We start from the raw sequence: 24,496 nt of genomic DNA on the forward strand, positions 1-24,496 counted from the left end.
CGAAACCTAAGACATCCATGTCAAAAAACGACCAAATGCAAGCCATTTGGTCATGGAAGGAGCCAGCATTTGTAGTGCACTGGTACCCCTGACATGCTAGGACACCAACCGGGCACCCTAGGGGGCACTTCAGTGGACTGAAAAATGCTCCCAGATACATAGCTCCCTTACTTTGTGTGCTGAGCCCCCCAACCCCCCCAAACTCACTACTCACAACCGTACACCACTACCATAGCCCTTACAGGTGAAGGGGGGCACCTAGATGTGTGGGTACAGTGGGTTTCTGGTGGGTTTTGGAGGGCTCGCTGTTTCCTCCACAAACGTAACAGGTGGGGGGGGGGGGCTGGGTCCACCTCTCTGAAGTGCACTGCACCCACTAAAACTGCTTTAGGGACCTGCATACTGCTGTCATGGATCTGAGTATGACATCTGAGGGTGGCATAGGGGCAGGCAGAAAATATTTTTAAAGATGTTTTTGAGGGAGGGAGGGGGTTAGTAACCACTGGGGAAGTAACGGGAGGTCATCCCCGATTCCCTCCGGTGGTTATCTGGTCATTTTGAGCACCTTTTTGTGCCTTACTCGTAAGAAAAACATGACCAGGTAAAAACATCCAAGTGTTCGTCAAGGACGTCCTTGTTTTTTTTTATTATGGCTGGTCCATCTTCCAATTTATGTCGAAAGATGGACATCCTTCTCTTTTGAAAATGAGCCAAATAGTCTTATGCAGAATACAAATGAAATAAATAAATAAATTTCCTTATTTCTGGCAGTGTGAATCAAGTTCATAAAGGCCCCCTTTTATCAAACCGTGCTAGCGGCTGCCGGTGAGGTAATGCCAACACAGCCCATTCACTTTGAATGGGCTGTATTGGCATTGCCGCTCGTCTTGATAAAAGAAGGGGGAAATGAAGAATACAAGGTTCAGGATGAGAACAGCTTTCAAAAAATTGTGGTTTAGGATTAGGAATTTCTTACTATTAGACTACAGCAGGTCTGTGCATATAACATTTAGTAAAGCTACATTTGTATGTTCTCACAAGTTTGCCAGTAAAAAGAAAAAAACTTCTGAAGATGAAGTAACAAATTGCTCACTGAGAGGAATTGAAGTAGAAATCTAATTTTCTTGTTGCTGTGAGCATAAGCGAAAAGCAATTTCAGTTTACTAATTTGCAGAATAGTTTAAGTACTTGGAGTTCAAACAGGGATCTAGCAAACGTTTAGTGAGTTACTGGTAATTATGAGCAGAGGAAAGAAGCAGTATGTTCCTTTTAAAATCAAGGAAGCCAAGGCTTATGGCCATGGATGTAGAGTGGGCTTGAGGATGCCACCCACTGTAATGTGAAACTTTGGTACTCATTCTGGTCTATCGCTTTAACAAAGCAATAATGGAACAAAGCAAAAATGTTCAGGGCTAAAAGTTGGATTTTTTGGTCTGGACCTATTTCAATAATGACTAAGTCATAAAAAGGTGCCCTAAATGACTAGATGATCACTGGAGATATTAAAGCATGACCCTCCTTCCATCCCCCAAAGATGTGAAAGATGCAATACATACCAGTCTCTCAAACAGCTTCAGATGTTATGGCCAATCTTTTTAGAGCAGCAGCCAGATCCCTGCAGTAGCCTAATGATTGGTGCTGTGTACTGTAGAGAAGGGAACACAGGTCCATATCCCACTTTAACTGTTAGTCTAAAACCCACCACAACGTGGTGCACAGTTGGGTACAGTAGGCATTTGGTGGATTTTGGAGGGTTCACCATACAATATAAGGGGGTAACAGTGAGCGATGTACCTGGGTCCTTTTATGTGACATCCAGTGCAGTATCACCTAGGGTGCCCACTGCTCTGCTGGGATGTCTGTGGTAGCAGAATGCTGGCTCCACAGATGTCCAAATGGCTTGTTTTTGTTCATTTTTCCCTTGGACATTTTTTAAAAATGGTCGCAAAAGAAAAACACAATGAGCACAAAACTAAAACTATCTAGGATGTGGCCAGTTTGGGTTAAAAAATGGCCTTGTTCACCTCATGATTTTTGGATGTTTTCAGTAAAACATCCAAAGTTGGATTTAGATGTCATATTGAAATGCCCCTCTTAACATAAGAATATAGAAAATAAGGGCAAATAAAGACCATATGGCCTATCCAATCTGTCATATATACCATCTACTATCTCTTCCTCTCCCTTAGAGATCCTATGTGCTTGTTCTATGCTTTCTTGAATTCAGGTACAATCTTCATCTCCACCACCTCCACCATTAGGCCATTCCATGCATCCACCACTTTTTCTGTGAAGAAGTATTTCCTTAGAAAACTCCTGAGCCTATTCCCTTTCATCTTCATCCTATGCCTCTTCATTACAGAACTGCCTTACCATTGAAAGAAACCTTTCTTCTGTACATTTATGCCTCATTGGTATTTAAATGTCTCTCCTCTGTTGCCTTTCTTCCAGAGTGTTTTATATATATATATATATATATATATATATATATATATATATATATATATATATGTGTGTGTGTGTGTGTGTGTGTGTGTGTGTTATGTTATGTTATGCCAGTTCTTGTACTCTGCCTATACCTATTCAGTTCAAGGGCGGATTACAATAATCAGGAGCTAAAAATAATCAAAATAGACTATTAACATATTAACATATACTAAACATTGGATTGACCCACCTTACAGAATAAAAAAGCTTTTAAATGTTTTCTAAATTGAAGATAATGAGCACAAGACCTCAAAAACAATGGAAGCTGGTTCCACAAGTTAGCTAACTGATACTGAACAGACAATGTAAGACATTTGATTGATTTTAAATTCTTGTACATTGGACATCTTAGTTGACAAAGAAGTCCCTTGTAACAAGGATACTAAATTCAGCATATAATCAGGAACTTCCTCAGTAAGAATTTTAAAGGTGGTAATACCTAATTTAAACTGAATTCTCTCAGCAACTGGTAACCAATGAAGATTGGAGTAATAAGATTGAAGTGACTCAAATCGAGATAATCCAAAAATCAATCTAGCAGAATTCTGTACCAATTGTAAATGATGGATGAGTGATTTAGGACAGCTAATGTGAGACTACAATAATCCAGTCTGGGAAGAATTAAAGATTGGACCAAGATTCTGAAAGCCTCTTAACCGAAATATTTTCTAAGGATCCTCAACTTTCTCAACATTATAAAAGAGTATCTAATGACTGAGTATGATACTGCATAGACAATAAATGGTCCATCTCCACCCCCAGAATTTTTGAATGAAGATTGAAAGAAAACAGATTACCATCTGAGGATATAGACTCAACATATCTTGGACCTGATTTAGAACCCAGCCATAAAAAACAGTTTTTGTCTGATCTAATTTAATTTAAGCCTATGATACACAATTTAGTTATCTATCATTCAAACACAGGATCTAATAAGAGATAACATATCAAACCATAGTTGAGAAACAGGTAGAACCACAGTGATGTCATCTGCATATATAAAATGTTTTATCTTAGCTAGATCGAGAGTAACACTCAGAGACTGCATTAATACATGTTTTTTGATGAAGACCAGTGGTCATTGTAGTAGACACCCTCTGAGCTTACTCTACCCTGTTTATATTTTTTTGAAGGTGCAGTCTCCAGAACTGTACACAATAGTCTAAATGGGGTCTCATCAGAGATTTATACAAAAGCACTATCATGTACTCTTTCCTGCTGGCTATCTCTGTCCCTGTGCACCCAAGCATCTTTCTGGCTTTTGCTATCGCCTTTTCTACCTCTTTGGTCACCTTAAGATCATCAAATTTGTCCCCAAGCCATGCTCTTCTTTCATGCACAGGCATATCTGAAAACTTGACCCATTGGTAGGCCTCAAGGACTGAAAGTGAAGACTAAGGCTCCAGAATATGCTATGGTCAGAATTGTTATTAATTTTTGACTTCCTAAAATCAAATTAGGAATTAGAATTTACATCAAAATGAATAATTCAGTAGGCTTGGTGGCTCAGGTTGCAAATACTGTGCACTGTATTGCTGAAATCCATAGTTCAATCCCTGAACCATGTCTTCTAGGTCCCAGGTCAGCTAAGGCCAGGGATGCAACAGAGACAGAGTTCACAGACCTTAGGAAGGGAAAAGGAGTCATGGTTATTGTTTAATGGTTGCAACCAGTGGCCAGATTTAGGGGCATGTTTACTAAGGGGGAAGTTAAAAGGTGAGCATATACTGCACCTTCATTTACCACGGGAGTGAGCAACCTGTGGTATAGCAGTCCACAGGTTGCTGACTATCATGGCAAATGAATAAGGCAGCTTGCAAACCAATTCACAAGAAGAGTTATTCCAGTAGCCCAGGAGCATCAGGCCACAAAGCTGCAGTCCAATGCTCCTGGGCCACATCTTACAGGGCTATCAGAGCTTCCTCCACTCCTGATGGCCCCCATGACCCCTTAGCAGTAGTAGAGTGAGATTACTGCCGGGACACCATATTGAGGATGGCATTGTCCAGGGCAGGAGTGACTGGGGATCACTGAACTACCAATGAAAATAATGGTAGTCCCTTTCTGGGGGAATGAGGGTCCTTGGGGGGGGGGGGGGGTTGGGAGTTTTAATCAGGAGGAGTGGGGGGCCTTGATATGGGTAAATTGAGGATGTGATCGGGAAGGTTGGGGTTTGGATCAGAGAGAGAAGATGAGATCGGGGATGGGACTTGGATCAGGGAGTGGGGGTCTGAAATTGGCACCACAGCCTTTTTAAGTTATGGCTGGGAGCATCGGGCAATGGCTTTGAGGCCTGATGCTCCTGACATAGGGGTTATTTTACCACAATTTTCTGCCCATAATGTGACGTGTGGTGTGCATCTAGTGCACAGCCCAATTTGAGTTCTGGAATTTACATAGCTATGAGCTGCTTTATATGCATTTGCACCTCATTACTGTCCAACCTGCGGTGACCTAAATTTCACCACGGTAAGACAAGTAAAGCTGCATTAGGACCCTTTAAGCCACATTAAGAGGCAAATTGTGTGATATACCAGCTTATTTTCGAAAGAGAAAGACGCCCATATTTCTCCCGTGGGCATCCAAATCGGTATAATTGAAAGCCGATTTTGGGCGTCTTCAACCGCAAACTGTCGCGGAAATGGCCAAAGTTGACAGGGGCATGTTGGAGGCGTGGTGAAGGCAGGACTGGGGCTTGTTTATTGGCCGAGGAGAGATGAGTGTCATCGTCCGATAATCGAAAAAAGAAAGGCGTTTTTAGCGTAAATTTGGGTCACTTTTTTTGGACCCTTTTTTTTCACGAACAAGTCCCAAGAAAGTGCCCTAAATGACCAGATGACCACCGAAGGGAATCAGGGATGACCACCCCTGACTCCCCCAGTGGTCACTAACCCCCTCCCACCAAAAAAAAACAACTTTAAACTTTTTTTTTTCTAGCCTGTATGCCAGTCTCAAATGTCATACCCAGCTCCATCACAGCAGTATGCAGGTCCCTAGAGCAGTTGTTAGTGGGTGCAGTGGACTTCAGCCAGGTGGACCCAGGCCCATTCCCCCCTTACCTGTTATTCTTGTGGTGGTAAATGGGAGCTCTCCAAACCACTGTACCCACATCTAGGTGCCCCCCTTCAGCCATAAGTGCTATGGTAATGGTGTAGATTTGTGGGGCTCAGCACCCAAGGGAAGGGAGCTATGGACTTCAGAGGTAGTTTGCTTTGTTTTTTTAATTGTTACAAGTGCCCCCTAGGGTGCCCAGTTGGTGTCCTGGCATGTCAGGGGGACCAGTGCACTACGAATCCTGGCCCCTCCCACAACCCAATGCCTTGGATTTGGTCATTTTTGAGCTGGGCGCCTTTGGTTTCCATTATCGCTAAAAAACGAAACCGCCCAGCTCAAATCCGCACAAATCCGATGCATTTGGCTGGCACAAACCGTATTATCGGAAAAAAGATGGACGCCCATTTTTTTTTTCGAAAATACGGTTTGTCCCGCCCCTTCACATACCTGTTCTCAGAGATAGACGCCCATGGAGGTGGGCATTTGCGTTCGATTATGCCCCTCCACGAGTCCTAACACAGCTTGATAACTTCTCCTCTAACTATTATTATAGGCTAATGTGCATCAGCATGCTCTATTACTATCACACCCATAGGAATAAGTTGGGTGTGGTGGAAGTTATGTTAATGAGTGTTAGCACATATTAACATCTATTAAACATGCCCCTTAGATTCTATAATTGTAGACTCTCGGAAGGAGGTCTGGTGCATGGCTTTTGTCCTGAGACTAGGAATACTGGGGTCAGATGGATTAAAATAAAGGAAACATCTCCAGATAATTGCGTGGCACCAGATTCCAGTCCTAGGTCCAACTGAGCTTGAAATACTAAGGAGCAAGAGAAAACCACTGGGTCAAAGAAAGTGAATTAATGGCAGAATTCCATATCTGAAACTACAGATACAATAATATGTGAAATGTACAGAACTATATTTGTCAATATAATCACAGAATAGTAGGATGTGCATTTGTTAGTGCATGCACCTTAAAAAATGTAGTGCACGCTAAACTGATTTAACATGTTCTAACTTATGAAGTCAATTAGTGCACATTTGAATACTATAGTGCACATAAAATTGAGTAGTGCATGATAACACAATATAGCACATGTTTAAAAATATCTATTTAAAATTTGCAAAATATGGCAGCTTGCCTATTGTACTCCTCAAAAAATATGATAGGATTTTTCTGCTATTCATTAAATTACACTGACTTCCAGTACTGAAACCTGTGAACTTCAGATTGTGTGTAATGATTTTTAAACGTATACATGCCCTAACACCTACTTATATGTATCAACTTTTGCTATCTTCTTTATGTAGTCGGGGTAGATCTTCCTGTAGTCTTCTTAAATTTCATTTTCCAGATCCTAAATGCAGCTTAGTAAGCAGGAGGGTAAAATTGTTTCTGAGGAAATGGAGAGTTAAGTGACTTGCCAAAGATCACAAGGAGTAGCAGGGTAATTTGCGAATTGGGCTTCCCTGGTTGTCAGGGTGGTGCTCTAACCACTAGGCTACTTCTCCCTACATGTCCAGAATTGGCCTTTTGTGTCTCTATTCCCCCTCCCTATGTCTAGCAACACCCCCTGTGACCCTACCCCTTCCCATTTCCAGCTTTTACCTTCACTCTTCTCTTCCACACATACTGCCTCCGTCCAGGCCAGCATCTCTCCTTCCCTGTCACTGCCCACCAAAGCCAGCATCTTCCATTTCTCTTCCTTCCCTCCTGCCCCCTCACAAGGTCACCATATCACCATTTATCTTCCTTTCCTTCTGCCCCCTCCACCTATGCCAGCATTTCTCCATTCCTTTTCCTCCCTATTGCCCCTTTCCTCAGGGGGACTAACAACTGTCCCTCTGTATTCCCTCCTCCCCACCACAGGTACAGCATATCTACCTCTTTCTCCTTTCCTTTCAGATCCCAGTAACCTCCCTCCTCTGGGTCCGGCATTCCTTCCTCTCCTCCCCCCCCATGGGTGGTCTTTTAAAACTTGCCTTTGTTGTTGGTAGCGGCAATGATAAAGACAGGCTGCCTCTATTCACTCTGGGGCCTTTCCTCTGCTGCATCCTGCGGCATCAGCCCTGTAGGCAGGGCATGGCAGAAGGAAGGCCCCAGTGCTGCTGCTGCTGCCAGTGACCTATAGCAAGTTTGGAGACTGTGGTGGAGGGAGAAGTAGGGTGAAAGGGGAGGGAGAGATGCCAGAGCACGGGAACAAGGAAGGAAATGGAGAGATATACCAGACTGTGAGGATAAGGGGGCCCTCACAGTCTAAACTGTGGGGGTGATAACATTGACTGAAGGCGAAGCTGAAGTCAGGGAGAGATAAAAGAAAAGGGTGGTAGGGAAAGAATAGGGGGAGGGGGAAAGGGTGAGTGTGAGAAGTGTGAGGTAGGCAGGATAGCAACAAGGGGAAGAAAGGTGATTGGTTAGTCGAGGGTGAGGATGATTGGAGGAAATAGAGAGTGTCACCTCTCGTTTAGACTACTGCAATCTGCTTCTTGCTGGTCTCCCACTTAGTCACCTCTCCCCTCTCCAGTCGTTCAAAACTCTGCTGCCTGTCTCGTCTTCCGCCAGGGTCGCTTTACTCCTACTACCCCTCTCCTCAAGACCCTTCACTGGCTCCCTATCCGTTTTTGCATCCTGTTCAAACTTCTTCTACTAACCTATAAATGTACTCACTCTGCTGCTCCCCAGTATCTCTCCACACTCATCCTTCCCTACACCCCTTCCCGTGCACTCTGCTCCATGGATAAATCCTTCTTATCTGTTCCCTTCTCCACTACTGCCAACTCCAGACTTCGCGCCTTCTGTCTCGCTGCACCCTACGCCTGGAATAAACTTCCTGAGCCCCTACGTCTTGCCCCATCCTTGGCCACCTTTAAATCTAGACTGAAAGCCCACCTCTTTAACATTGCTTTTGACTCGTAACCACTTGTAACCACTCGCCTCCACCTACCCTCCTCTCTTCCTTCCCGTTCACATTAATTGATTTGATTTGCTTACTTTATTTATTTTTTGTCTATTAGATTGTAAGCTCTTTGAGCAGGGACTGTCTTTCTTCTATGTTTGTGCAGCACTGCGTACGCCTTGTAGCGCTATAGAAATGCTAAATAGTAGTAGTAGTAGTAGAAGGAAAAAGGGTTTTGGCGGGCAAAATTATTATGTGGGTGGGTAGGAGTGGGTAAGGGTGGATAGAGTGTGAGTTGCTGACCCTTTCTAGCTCGCCCATTTTTGGTGGGTGTAGGGTTACCATATGGCTCCAGAAAAAGGAGGACGGATTGAGCCAGCCGGGTTTTACTTCCATTGCTTTCAATGGAAGTAATTGAGCCAGCCAGGTTTTACTTCCATTGCTTTCAATGGAAAGCAATGGAAGTAAAACCCAGCTGGCTCAATCCGTCCTCCTTTTTCTGGAGCCATATGGTAACCCTAGGTGGGGGGTGTGGCAATTTGAAGGGAGGAGGTGTAGTTGGCTAAAGGTATTTACAAAGGGGGTGTGTGGGGAAGGTGTAGAGGTAGAGTCTGGGAGACCGGTAGCAGCTTGTAAGTAAAGGCCTGTTTCATGGGAATAAAGAGGCACCAGAGGCGGTTAAGTGAGTATTTGATAATGATATTGAATGGAAGAACTTGGGGGCGGAATTGCCACGAGTAAGATGTGGCTGGATGGCACCGTAAGTCACATGGGTTAATGGGGGTAAAGTGTGGCAAGTGAGAGCCAGTTTCGTTACCGAATGGCTTAGCCTTCTTAAACCACTCTAGGAAGTTAACATGGTGATAAAAGACTTGAATGTTGTCAAGTAAAAGGTTAAGTTGTGAATTGAGTTTATATATTGCTATATGGTGAATAAAGCTGCAGCCAAATTTTATTCCAAATAAAGTGTTGTGGTGTTATTTAAAATATATATAAGGAGTCGAGTGGTAAGAGACTGACTGATGTGTGAATGTCAATGTTAAGATCAGGGACCAATGCATTAGAAAAGGGCAATTAGGTATGTGAGATGAAGAAGGGGGCAAAATATGTGTTCCTTAATTTTTCTGTGTTTTATATAGTACATGGCATTGCTGAGAAGACTAGGCCATTCGGTCTTTATCTGCCTTCATTTTTTTATGTTCCAATATGCCTAACAGGTATGAATTGGCATGTCTGCATACCTATGAGCAATGCCTACGGCATTCACTTTTAAAACTTACTCTGTATGCTACTTTTCTGAAAACATTTTTGAAATATGGAATAACTTTATGACTACCCCATAGTGAAGCTCTCAAACATCTTTGGTTATGCTTCAGTGAGATGCAGTTCTTGTCAGAAAACAATGAGGTTATAGAGGACCAGATGGTAAACTGGAGGCACTTGAAAATGAATTGTATCTCCCTTGATATATTGTCCACCGCTACTACTACATATATTGATCATCTGGGCTTCTCCAAATGACCCAGAAACAGAATGTGCTCTGTAGCTGTACAGGGAGCTCATGCCATTTTTTTCTTCTGATACCAAATGCTAGTTGATTTCTTGGACAGATGTTCCCCCTTTCTCCTGCTGTTCAGCTTCTCTTGTTTTCTCTGACAAGATTCGGAAATATATTCTCAGTTGTTTTGTAAAAACAAACTTCTACATTTGTAAGAGACAAACAAGCAAACGTATGAGGTGGAAAATTTCAAGCTTGCTGAAGATAATTTTGCTGCAGGGCAGGGATGTGAAAAGTCCAAAATGGTGAACATTATAAACATATTTTTTTATAAGGCAGTGTAGTGCCTCTTTACATCTGCTCTGGACAAATGTACTCCTTTTCTGAAAAAAAAAAATAAATGTTTACATGTAACAGTACACACATAAAATGGTACTTATGAAATTATGCCAAATGTAAAATTGCATTAGCACATTATCAAACAGGGCAAATGAAAACCATTACTATGTCTTCTTGAGGGTAACCAGCAGCTACAGCCAAAGCCTACATATTCACCATATATGTAATTTAATGACACTTTACAATGTTTATAAAGTATGGCTCTCTCAGAAACAACAGAATAGTTATATTTCTCTCTACCTTAACATTAATGCACCATAACATGTACAGGTAGAGGCAGGTGAAGGAGGTTGGATAGAAGAAAGGGAACATCATTCACAGCTTCCAAGGAGACCAGATCTTTCAAAGGGAGATTTTAAGACATGCCCCCAGCCCTTTCTCTATCAAGCTATATTCCCAGTCCCCATCCACTCTACCTTCTGGCTTCACTCCCTGACAGACCTCAATTCAGTGGCCCTGGCACCATCAAACCACTTCCTTTCTGACTGCAGGAGACTCCTTAATACAACATCATCTCCTGCTGCCAGGGGATCAATCTTATCATAAGAGCTATAAGATCTTGCAGCTCTTATCGCAAGACTGGTCCCACAGCAGCAGGAGATGACTGAGCTGCATTCCAGCAGGGGATAGTGCCTTGGCCGCCTATATCTTTTGTTAGATACGGTGACCAGCTTGTTGCTGGGCTGTAGATATCAAACATAGAAACATTGTTAGATGCATGTTCCTGGTGAGCATAGCACAGAGACTGCGATCATTGTCTATCCAAGCAAGAGGTATATGTGAGTGACATGAACATAGACTTGAGGTTTTTGCTTTTTTGTGTGCACTCACTGGAAAGATATTCCCTGGAAACTCAGGAGGCTTGGGCAGAGGTGATGTTGGAGAGCCCTTGAATTTTAGGAGGATGGGATAGGTTGGAAATAGAATTGGATGCTGTAATGTCTGTGTGGTTGGGTGCTGGATGGGTTTTGTGGATGAGTTTCCTAAGATTTTTGTCTGGAATAAATAAGCCACATGAACCATGGAACAATCAATAATTTGTCAACCATAGCTTCAGTGACTGTGGAGCTTTGGGACAGGGCAGGCGATTGGTTTGTTTTGGGCTCTTTTTCGAAAGAGAAGGTTGCTCATCTTTCGACACAAATCGGAAAAGATGGACGTCCTTCTGACAGAAATGTCCAAATCGGTATAATCAAAAGCCAATTTTGGATGTCCTCAACTGCACTCTGTCGCAGGGACGGCCAAAGTTCAAGGGGGCGTGTTGTTGACCCATAATCGAAAAAAAGAAGGACGTCCCTGATGAGCACTTGGATGTTTTCACCCAGACCTGTTTTTCTTATGACTAAGGCACAAAAAGGTACCCGAAATGACCAGATGACCACCGGAGAGAATCGGGAATGACCTCCCATTACTTCCCCAGTGGTCACTAACCCCTTCCCACCCTCAAAAACATCTATAAAAATATTTTGTGCCAGCCTCTATGTCAGCATCAGATGTCATATTCAGTTCCATGACAGCAGTATGCAGGTCCCTGGAGCAGTTTTAGTGAGTGAATGCACTTCAGACAGGTGGACCCAGCACCATTCCCCCCACCTGTTACGTTTGTGGAGGAAACAGCGAGCCCTCCAAAACACACCAGAAACCCACTGTACCCACATCTAGGTGCCCCCCTTCACCCGTAACGGCTATGGTAGTGGTGTACAGTTGTGGGTAGTGGGTTTGGGGGGGGGGGTTGGGGGGCTCAGCACACAAGGTAAGGGAGCTATGTACATGGGAGCATTTTATGCAGTGCCTCCTATGGTGCCCGGTTGGTGTCCTGGCATGACAGGGGGACCAGTGCACTACAAATGCTGGCTCCTCCCACAACCAAATGGCTTGCATTTGGTCGTTTCTGAGATGGGCGTCTTTGATTTTGAAAAACGCCGAAAATCAGAAGCGCCCATGTCTAGGGACGTCCAAATCTAGGGATGGCGAAATTTAAGGATTTGGACGTCCCTGATCGTATTTTCGAAATGAAAGATGGACGTCCATCTTGTTTCGAAAATATGGGTTTCCCTGCCCCTGGATCAGGATGTTTTGCAAGGATGTCCAAATCGAAACTTGGACGTCCCTATCGAAAATGCCCCTCTTTGTCACCTTCAACTTAAAAGATGTTTCACTGCATGTGGACCAAGGGAAGGAAACATAAGTATATAAGTATTGCCACACTGGGACAGACGAAAGGTCCATCAAGCCCAGTATCCTATTTCCAATAGTGGCCAATCCAGGTCACAAATACTTGACAAGATCCCAGAAAAGCTCAATACATTTTATGATGCTTATCCCAGAAATAAGCTGTGGATTTTCCCAAGTCAATTTAATAATGGTCTATGGACTTTTCCTTTAGGAAGCCATTCAGACCTTATTTAAACCCTGCTAAGCTAACCACCTTTACCGCATTATCTGGCAATTAATTGCAGAGTTTAATTACACGTTGAGTGAAGAAACATTTTCTCCGATTTGTATTAAATTTACTACTTTGTAGCTTCATCGCATGCCCCCTAGTCCTAGTATTTTTGGAAAGAGTAAACAAAAGATTCACGTCTACCCATTCCACTCCACTCATTATTTTATAGACCTCTATCATAGCTCCCCTTAGCCATCTCTTCTGCAAGCTGAAGAGCCTTGAATGCTTCAGCCTTTCCTCATAGGGAAGTCATCCCATCCCCTTTATCATTTTCGTTGCCCTTCTCTGTACCTTTTCTAATTCCACTATATCTTTTTTTGAGATGCGGTGACCAGAATTGAACACAATATTCAAGGTGCAATCACACCATGAACCGATACAAAGGCATTATAACGAATTCACTTTTGTTTTCCATTCATTTCCTAATAATACCTAACATTCTATTTACTTTCTTAGCCACCGCAGCACACTGAGCAGATCATTTCAACGTATCATCAACAACGACGCCGAGATCCCTTTCTTGGTCGGTGACTCATATCATGGAACCTTGCATTACATAGCTATACTTCGGGTTCCTCTTTCCCACATGCATCACTATGCACTTACTCACATTAAACGTCATCTGCCATTTAAACGCCCAGTCTCCAAGTCTCGTAAGGTCCTCATGTAATTTTTCACAATCCTCTTGCGATTTAACAACTTTGAATAACTTTGTGTTGTCAGCAAATTTAATTACCTCACTAGTTACTACCATCTCTAAATCATTTATAAATATGTTAAAAAGCAGCAGTCCCAGCACAGACCCCTGAGGAACCCCACTATCTACCCTTCTCCATTGAGAATACTGACCATTTAACTCTACTCTCTGTTTTCTATCCTTTAACCAGTTTTTAATCCACAAAGGACACTACCTCCTATCCCATGACTCTCCAATTTCTTCCAATTTCAACCGGCTCACCTTTATCCATGTGTTTGTTCACCCCTTCAAAGAAATGTAATAGATTGGTGAGACAAGATTTCCCTCCACTAAATCCATGTTGGCTTTGTCTCTTTAATCCATGCTTTTGAATACTACTACTACTACTACTTAGCATTTCTATAGCGCTACTAGGGTTACGCAGCGCTGTACAAGTTAAAACATGGGGAAGGACAGTCCCTGCTCAAGAGAGCTTACAATCTAAAGGTATATGCTCTGTAATCTTGTTCTTTATAATAGTCTCTACCATTTTGCTCAGCACCGACATCAGGCTCACCGGTCTATAATTTCCCGGATACCCTCTGGAACCTTTTTAAATATCGGCGTTACATGGGCTACCCTCCAATCTTCCGGTACCACATTCGATTTTAAAGATAATTTACATATTACTAACAATAGTTCTGCCAATTCATTTTTCAGTTCTATCAGTACTCTGGGATAAATACCATCCGGTCCAGGATATTTGCTGCTGTTCAGTTTGTCAAATTGCCGCATTACATCCTCTAGGTTTATAGAGATTTCATTCCGTTTTGTCCACCTTGTCAACTTTGAATACCATTTCTGGCACTGGTATCACTCCCAAATCTTCCTTGGTGAAGACTGAAGCAAAGAATTAATTTAATCTCTCCGCTACTGCTTTGTCCTCCCTGATTGCCCCTTTTACCCCTCTGTCATCTAGTGGTCCAACCAATTCTTTTGCCAGCTTCTTGCTTTTAATATACCTAATATTCGTGTGAGGGAATCCATGGGCCCATTAGATCATGAAAGAGCAAAAGGGGCACTCAGGGAGGACAAGGCCGTAGCAGAGAAACTGAATTAATTATTTGCTTCTGTCTTTACGGAAGAAGATGTAAGAGATCTGCCTGTACCAGAATTGGTTTTCAAGGGTGGTGATGCAGAGGAACTGGAAGAAATCTCGGTGAACCTGGAAGATGCACTGAGCCAAATTGACAAATTAAGAGTAGTAAATCACCTGGACCGGATGGCATACATACAACGGTACTCAAAGAACTCAAGCATGAAATTGCTGATCTGATGTTAGTAATATGTAACCTGCCATTAAAATCATCTGTAGTACCTAAAGATTGGAGGGTGGCCAATGTGACACTGATTTTTAAAAAGGGTTCTAGGGGTGATTCGGGAAATTATAGACTGGTAAGCCTGACGTTGGTGCCGGGCAAAATAGTGGAAACTATTACAAAGAATAAAATTACAGAACATGTAGACAAACATGGCTTAATGGGACGGAGTCAGCATGGGTTCAGCCGAGGGAAGTCTTGCCTCACCAATTTGCTTCTTTTCTTTGAAGGCATGAATAAACATGTGGATAAAGGTGATCCAGTTGATGTAGTGTATCTAGATTTTCAGAAAGCTTTTGATAAAGTTCCTCATGAGAGACTCCTGGGAAAAGAGTCATGGGATAGAAGACAAGGTTCCAGTGTGGAATAGAAATTGGTTATTGGACAGAAAACAGAGGGTAGGGTTAAATTGTCAGTTCTCTCAATGGAGGAGGGTGAACAGTGGAGTGCTGCAGTTATCTGTACTGGGTACTATTTAACATATTTATAAATTATAAGGAAATTGGAACTACGAGTGAGGTGATCAAATTTGCAGATGATACAAAACTATTCAAGGTTGTTAAAACATGTGTGGACTGTGAAATATTGCAGGAAGACCTTAAGAAATTGGAAGACTGGGCGTCCAAATGGCAGATGAAATTTAATGTGGACAAATGCACGGTGATGCACATTGGAAGGAATAATCCGAATCATAGTTAGCTAATGCTAGGGCCCACCTTGGAGGTCAATGGTCAAGAAAAAGACCTGGATGTCATTGTAGATAATACGCAGAAATCTTATGCTCAGTGTATGACAATGGCCAAAAAAGCAAACAGGATGCTAGGAATTATTAGGAAAGGGATGGTGAATAAGAACACTATAATGCCTTTCTAGCACTCCATGGTGCATCCGCACCTTCAGTATTGAGTTCAGTTCTGGTTGCCGTATCTCAAAAAAAAGATATAGCGGAATTAGAAAAGGTTCAAAGAAGAGCGACCAAAATGATAAAGGAGCTGGAACTCCTCTCATATGAGGAAAGGCTAAAGAGGTTAGGATTTTTCAGCTTAGAAAAGAGACGGATGAAGGGAGACATGATTGAGGTTCTCAAAATCCTGATTGGTGTAGAACAAGTAGAAGTAAATCAATTGTTTACTCATTCCAAAAGTACAAAGATTTTGGTAGCATGGAGGAGGATTGTACGAAAAAAAAAAATCAATGCTGAAATAGCTGGCATGGAGGTGGATGGGGGGGGGGGGGGGGAAGAGTATTATCTCTAACTGTAGAATGCTAATTACGCCATGGATTGACAAGACCAAGAGTCTTTTTTTAAATGATCCAAAGTAACCAAGGATTTGGAGTGGCATGGGGTGTTTTTTTTTTAATCGTTTAGGATAATGTCTTGGATTTGGTTAAATTGTCTCCCAATAATAATATTTGAAGATCTGAATTGTACAAGTGTGTTAGTGAGGTACTGAAAGAAGGAAGGGACATCTGAGATGGGACTGTAAACATTTAACAGAGTATAAACAATATTGGAGACATTGATTTCGAGACATTGATTTCTAGAAAATTCTAACGGCCCTCTCTATCTAAAGATGGTGACTGAGTGATTTCTGCTGGTGAGATTTGCAATCCCATTGTTTTTGTGTGAAGCTGCAGAATATGCAATCAAATTGAAAAAAATATATCATTAAGCCTTTTGTTATCATTTTCAATAAGATGTGTCTCTTGTAGGAGAGCTATGTTGGCATTCAAATGTTAAGATTTAGAGAGAGCTACTTACGTTTAATAGGATTATTTAACTCTCTAGCATTAAGAGAGACAATACGCATTGAGGTTAAAGGAATAAGATGTAAAACAGAATGATGATGCTAAATTTGATCAAGCCATGAGCACCCAAACAGAGCATAGAGAATACAGTAAAATGGATGCTAAGTCCAAGATCACACCAATCAGCAAACATTTATATTGCGACTTTCATGTAGAATTTTCATTTTAAGAACAGAAAACAGTACAGTACCAACTGACGACTGTAGTGAGAAACATATCACAGTTTGGGTGTGAGTAGTGGAGGTCTGTAAATCTAGGAGACCTGACTTCCAGTGACATTAATAATCTTAATGTGAAAGCAAGTACACAACAAATATCAGCTTGAGGGAGAGAGGATTAGATAGAGAGAGCTGCCAGGACATCTTGATTTCAAAAGCCCTACTTATCTCTCCAGCCTTTGCTGAGGTGTCCTGGATTCCAAGGCCATGGAAGGAGGCCCTGAGAAGGACTCGGCAAACCACTTGCTCCATAGGGGTGAGGTTCTGAATGTTGGTCTCCTGAGGGTTGGCCCTAGCCTTGGTCTTCAAAAGCAAAAACAGGAAACCAATAAACTTCCACAAGAAGTCAGAAAAGCAGCAAATAAGTGGAAGACACCACAAGCAAGTTCCAAGATGGCCAATGACACAATTTATTCTTCAAATTCTTCATCAGGGGTCTGTCAAACATCAGCAAAGTATGTCTAGTGTTTGTCCCAGCAAACATTACTTAGATCACAAAGTTGATAGTGTCAGTGGGAAATTGCAATGTCTTTTTCTCACCAAAGGCATAGAATGACCATCTTGGAACTTGTTTAAGGTGTCTTCCACTTAATTGCTGCTTTCCCAGCCTTGGCCTTGACATCCCTCTTCAGCTTCCTCAATTTTCTTTTACAGTCTTCCACATCTCGTAGAAGACAGCATTTAGTTTGTGCCACGTGATAGCCACCCATTCTTGCTGTTTTGTGTATGCTCCAACCCTTTGTTGCTCCTTTAGGTGCAAAGAGAGTGGCTAGGTGTGCCACTACCTCCTTCACTGGGAGTTCCACTTCAGCAGGGCTAAAGTTCCCCTTCCCAGTAGGGGATTCTTTTGGGCTGCCATGGCTAGTATGGGATATGGAGGTTTGAAAATCCCTAGATAGGTATTTATGTAGGGCATTCAAGATGTCTCAGCTGTGGGAAGTTAGATGTTTTGGGTGGAGATGTTCAAAATTTGATAATAACCCACATATTTGGATGTTTGGTGGAGAATGAAATCTAAATGGAGAGATTTAGATGCTATTTTTGATCCTCATTGTTGCTCTAATGCTTCCAAGGCGGAAGTGACTTGTTATCATGATGACACATTACACACCTGTCAAACTAACTCATTTCCTCCCTATTATCCTGCTTATAATCGAATGAGAAAAACACCCAAGTTCCGACCTAAATCGGGAGATGGACGTTTATCTCACAAAAACGAATAAAGCGGTATAATCGAAAGCTGATTTTTGGACGTTTTCAACTGCAATCCGTCGCGGATGCAGACAAAGTTGATGGGGGCGTGTCAGAGGTGTGGCGAAGGCGGAACTGGGGCGTGGTTATCTGCCGAACAGAGATGGGCGCATTTCACCGATAATGGGAAAAAAGTATGCGTTTTTAGCTAGAATTTAGGACACTTTTCCTGGACCCTGTTTTTCCACGAATAAGGCCCCAAAAAGTGCCCTAAATGACCAGATGACCACTGGAGGGAATCGGGGATGACCTCCCCTGACTCCCCCAGTGGTCACTAACCCCCTTCCAGCATAAAAAATGAAGTTTCTCAACTTTTTATTTTCACCCTCAAATGTCATACCCAGCTCCCTGACAGCAGTATGCAGGTCACTGGAGGAGTTGTTAGGGGGTGCAGTGGACTTCAGGCAGGTGGACCCAGGCCCATCCCCCCTACCTGTTACAATTGTGCTGCTTAATGCTTATTAGTCGTCCAACCCCCCCAAACCCACTGTACCCACATGTAGGTGCCCCCCTTCACCCCTTAGGGCTATAGTAATGGTGTAGACTTGTGGGCAGTGGGTTTTGAGGGGGATTTGGGGGGCTCAACACACAAGGGAAGGGTGCTATGCACCTGGAAGCTCTTTTACCTGTTTTTTTGTTTTTGTAAAAGTGCCCCCTAGGGTGCCTGGTTGGTGTCCTGGCATGTGAGGGGGACCAGTGCACTACGAATCCTGGCCCCTCCCACGAACAAATGCCTTGGATTTATTCGTTTTTGAGCTGGGCGCTTTCATTTTCCATTATCGCTGAAAAACAAAAACGCCCAGCTCACACATTGTTGAATAAAACATGGGCGTCTATTTTTTCCCAAAATACGGTTCGGTCCGCCCCTTCACGGACCCGTTCTTGGAGATAAACGCCCATGGAGATAGGCGTTTTCGTTCAATTATGCCCCTCTATGTCACCCCAGCACCAGACAGGTCAGGAATCACCAGAACTCAACATATGCTAGTGTCTCCAGATAAGCGTTGAAATTAGTCCTCACCCTTCCCCTTCTTGTAGGGATATCACCAGACACCTTGTATGCCTGATTTGTTTGGTAACCCAGGATTTCTCACAATTTTCAGGCGCTGGCAGTTTAAGGCATAGGCAATGGTCAGCATGCAAACCAGGGACAGCTGTGGACTTTCAGCCACCTTTTATGGGACTTTATTATTTATTATTCTAATGCTGTGACAATTAAGTTGTGGGGATATGTGCATATTCTGCTAGAATAAAGACAGCTGTTTGTGCATGCCTGGGCAGCTGTGGGGGATGGGGTCCCTGGAAATGGGTCCGTGCCCTATCTGTTCACCAAGGGTGAAGTTGGTGATGAACATCCTATATATAACTGCCTGCCCTGGCCCTTGTTTTATGCAGACCAGCATGCACTCCAGCTATGGCTGCCATTGGGTGATCTAATGGCCATCTCAAGGCTGTTCAGCAGATGTGGAACATAGGCACAGGGGAGGGGGCCTGATGATCTTCTCCCCAGCAGTCAATGGGTTTTGGGTGATCATATTTTCCACCCAAAGTGTAACAGTTAGAGTTGGATATGGACCAGGGTCCCCTTCTCTACACTGCACTGCACCAATCATTGGTCTGCTCTAATAGGACTGGCCATAACATCTGAAGCAGTCATAGAGGCTATTATGAACTATTTCTTTTACATCTTTGGGGGTAGGGGTGAGGGTGGGAAGGGGGTTAATGATTATTGGGCAGTAAGTGGCCTTAATCCCTCCAGTGTCATTTAGGCCACCTTTTGTGATTTAGTCATGATTGAAACAGGTCTAGACCAAAATATTTAACTTTTAGCCCTGGATGTTTTTGCTTTGTTCTATTTTATGGCAGAAAGATGTCCACGCTTTTGGAACACCCAAATCCTGCCTCTGACATGCCCCTTGTGATACAGATGCACTGCATATGAACTGCATAGAAAAATGTCTTAAAAATTTGTTTTGAAAATAGTAATTTGGCTGTTTTGGCAAAAAAAAAAAGTTCATCTGCCCCTTTGTGCCACTTTTTTGGATGTTTTTCTGTTTTAAAAATGAGCCCCATAATTTCAGTTACTCTACCTTTATGCAACGCTGTATAAGGCCAATTACCATGATGATACCACAGGCCCTGTTTACTAAGCAGCATTATAGACGCGGTAACAAATTTAACACACATTAACCATGTACAGCCTTCAATATCCCTATAGGTGCCTACATGGTTAGCACGTGCGCTAAGTTTAGTTGCACTAAAAACACTAACACACCTTAGTAAACAGGGCCCGTAGTCTTTTAGGGCATGGAGGAGTGAAGGCATTGGTTAGGCATGACAGTGGGGGACCATAAGGACAAACTGAATGGGCGTTTTTGCCTGATACTGGTGGTGTCTGTTGTTCCTCTGAGTGGGGATCGAGTTAGTGCTCTTTTTTCATACTGGAGCTATGAAATTCGTATGTGTGAACCAAGTCCATTATTAATACACGAAATGAAACAAGTTATTTCTAAAAAGATTCTAAGAACATGTAGACAAGGTCCAAAAGGTTTAAAACAGATTCCTCTAAAGGAACCTCCATTTTTTAATGTCATGTTATACATGAAAACACGTTTGAAGTAATAAAAAAAAAGCTAAATTCTAACATACAGGTGAAAAATGTGAGGTAATATTGAACATATTGTGCAGCAAGATTTAAAGTACAGTAAAGTATTCAGATAACACAAAATGTAACATATTGTGCAAGTGAAAAATATAATTTTGTTCTGTGAAATAGCTCCTTGCTGAATATATTAATGTCTTTAACACTGATAAGTGTTTAATTGTTGACATGTTTGCAAATAAAAAGCATAATAGCTAGAAAAATGAGAACAAAATAGGAAAGCATTTGATTTTTTCATGCAGCCATTGTAGGATCATTCTTTTCTCAAGCATAAATAAATGATTGTGGAACTATGGATGCAACCCTTTGTGAACTCATTTTCCCGTTCCACTTAGTATGCAGAGATAAAAAAGAAAATGGTTTGAAAAGGTTTTGAAGGGAAAGTTTCCTTCAAGCATAAAAGCACAGATGTCAAAATAAAGAATTCTTTGAAAATGGATACAAAGGATAGCATCTTTTTATGTAGGTTTGAAATTTGTGTTCTCCCACACAGAATTTAAGGTTAAAAGGGTATTTTACTTAAGTATATAAATTCAATATTTCAAACAAGATAATGCATCTTTTGTTTCAAAAGACTGCCAAACAATGCATAAGAATAACAGTTTTCAGACTAAATAATTACTAGACTAGATTCCCTGGGTGAAATTTCTCTATCTTGTTGTGGGTACATGTATGCAGCATGTGCTTTTACAGTGCTTGAACTTTCACTCAGATTAAAAAGAGGTTTTTTTGGAGGTGTGAATAGACCAAGGGAGAAAACAACATTCATCACGTACATTCTTGAACCTCCATTATCCCAATTGTAGAGGACTTAAGTTTAAATCAATATATGCATCCAGCTTCTCTTACATCTGCATGCAACTTTGGAATGCACTGCCGAGTGCCATAAAAACAACACATGATTTGGCAACCCTCCGGAAATTATTAAAGACTAAACTGTTCAAAGAGACTTATCATAGGGATCCTTCTTAAAAACATGACATTGAACTGTACTACAATTAACTAACATTGAATTATTCTTATTTGGTTACTTTATCACATTGTTATTATTGAATGCTTTTCATTACCCTTGTTCTTAAATACCTGAATTGTACTGTTTATCTATTTTTCTACCAATTTATATTGCGTATTCTCTATTCTTTAACTGGAATAGTACTTGTATTTCTTATTCCGGAAATGGCGATCACCACTACGGTATTTGTAAGCCACATTGAGCCTGCAAAGAGGTGTGAAAATGTGGGATATAAATGCAGCAATGCAAAGGAAGTGGGAGAACGACCAAGGATACCAGAGATAGGAGGATGCACCTTAAAAAAGACTTTATTAAAGATGTGCATTTTTAAGGTGCATCCTCCTGTTTCTGGTATCCTTGGTCGCTCTCCCACTTCCTTTGCATTGTTGTGTTTACCGTGGGGCGTTTTGAGTTCTCAGCCTGCTGGTGGATTTCCTCTCGGATATAAATGTAGAAAATAAATAAATAAATGCATACATACATACTTGGAATTGAATTTGATATACTTCTCTATACCCTGGGCTCTCTTTTATTAAGAAGATTTCATAACTTATTTAAAACACCTGTGTATATGTTGTTTGTGGGGCCATAGTAATCCAATGTTGCACATTTTGCACTGGATGCTTGTTAAATGGGTAACATTTAAAATAATCTTGTTAGTTTTTAAATAAAAGAAGATGCACCTTGAATTCTTCTTTTATTTTAAAAACTAACATGATTATTTTAAATGTTACCCATTTAACAAAATTAATAAATTTTTGCCATTAGAATGTCTACTCAGCCACAAAAGATTTAAGATGCACCCTGAATTCTTAAAATCTTTTGTGGTTGAGTAGACATCTAGTCAAACTTTTCATTCTAGTGGCAAAATGTATTGCCAGCTTCCTTTCAAAACTGGGGTGTTTAGTAGACAAATAGAGATGTGTCTATGGGCATTCACAATAGCAGGTCTTAATTTGTGAAATGCTTTTACCTTTAGAGATTGTTTTCCTCCTGACCAATCTCCCATTTCATAATTAAGTCAAACATATTTCTTTCTGGAAGCTTTTGTCAAACCCTCAAGTAGTAACTAGGATTTTATTGTTTGACCTCAGAAATTTCATATTTTACTATTGTATTTTGTGATTGCTCAATGATCTGATTATTTAGCATTTTATAAAAATTATTTTCATTCCTAAGATGTACAGTGTTTGGTCCAACTGTCTTGTCCACTTTCAGTTTGCTAGTTCTCTGTGAATAAAATTATATATAGCCTTCTTTCATAGCTAGTCATCTATCTCTGGTCCCTCTGCAGCCTGCTCTTCAATGAATCCTTCAAAAAGTCAGGTTCATCAGCTGTATTATTGTATTGCACTTTCGGATGTTTTCACTAAATTGCAATAACCCAGGCTAAATTAGCACACCACTCATCCTAATTTTACTGTGGGTTGACATGCAGAGTAATTATCCTTGATCCATTTTTTTCATTGGGCCTGATTCATTAATTTGTGCATGGCAGTCCATGATAAAATTAACATGAGTCACTAACATTAGCATGGATTATTTTGATTTAGTGAATAGGTAGTAGTCAAGAAGACCTGCTGCAAAGGCAAGGCCCAAGTCCCTTATATGGCCCCCCTTCTGATGATGTCACTTTGGGACATCTGGAGCTGTCCCCTTCTGCTGGCCCTTTAAAGTGCCCTCTTGGGCGTGCACGCCTAGGAAAACAGACTCCCACTGGAGAAGCCTAGGACAGGACATCGAGCCAATAGGATTGTTAATGCTTAGGCTAAGGAAGACATTTTTGAAGCATTGCATGGCAATTCTATGTGTAAATAGCCAAATTTACACATGTAGATTGCATACATATGTAAATGCTGATTTTCAAATGTGGCTATTGTCATATAAAGTTTTTGTGAGATGCATAGATTCAAAAGGGCATGTTCTGGGCAGTCCAAAAATATATGTGTATTTTCCAGTTTACAATTAAAAAATGTTTCCTCATCAGCATTTACACCTGCTTAGAGAGAGGCATAAGTGTCTGCTACCTGCTTATTTGGATCTGGTTCTTCACTAATAAATCACTTCCTCAATTGACACCTCATACGTATAGTTTTGTGAAATCCAACACTTACACATGTAAGTGGTGGAAAATACACATGAACATTGCAAGATCAACATTTTACATGTGTAAAGTTCTGAGTAATGTTGCTCTTATTTAGTATTTGTACATCTGTGAAATTGATGCTCCCAATCCATATGATGTATTTTACAAAAGGCTCAGAAGAGAAACCAAGAGCAAAAACATTCTGCATAGATTACTGCAACTTGCTACTCACAGGTCTTCCAGCAAACCATCTCTCTGTTCATCAGGTAAATCTCTCTTATCTGTACCCTTCTCCAGTGGCATTCCTAGGGGGGCTGGCACCCGGGGCGGATCGCCGATTCGCCCCACCCCCCGGGTGCAGCACCCCCCCGATGCAGCGCGGACACCCCCACAAAGGACCCCCCACCGGGTGCACGTCGCTGGGGGGGGTGCCGCGCGCGCCTGTCCTCCATTGTTCCATGCTTCTTCTCTGCCCCGGAACAGGAAGTAACCTGTTCCGGGGCAGAGAAGAAGCATGGAACAACGGAGGGCAGGCGCGCGCGGCCCCCCCGGTGGCGTGCATCCGGGGCGGACCGCCCCCACGCCCCCCCCCCTAGGAACGCCACTGCCCTTCT

The sequence above is a fragment of the Microcaecilia unicolor genome, chromosome 1 (genome assembly GCF_901765095.1).
Source record: "Microcaecilia unicolor chromosome 1, aMicUni1.1, whole genome shotgun sequence".
Classification (NCBI taxonomy): Eukaryota; Metazoa; Chordata; class Amphibia; order Gymnophiona; family Siphonopidae; genus Microcaecilia; species Microcaecilia unicolor.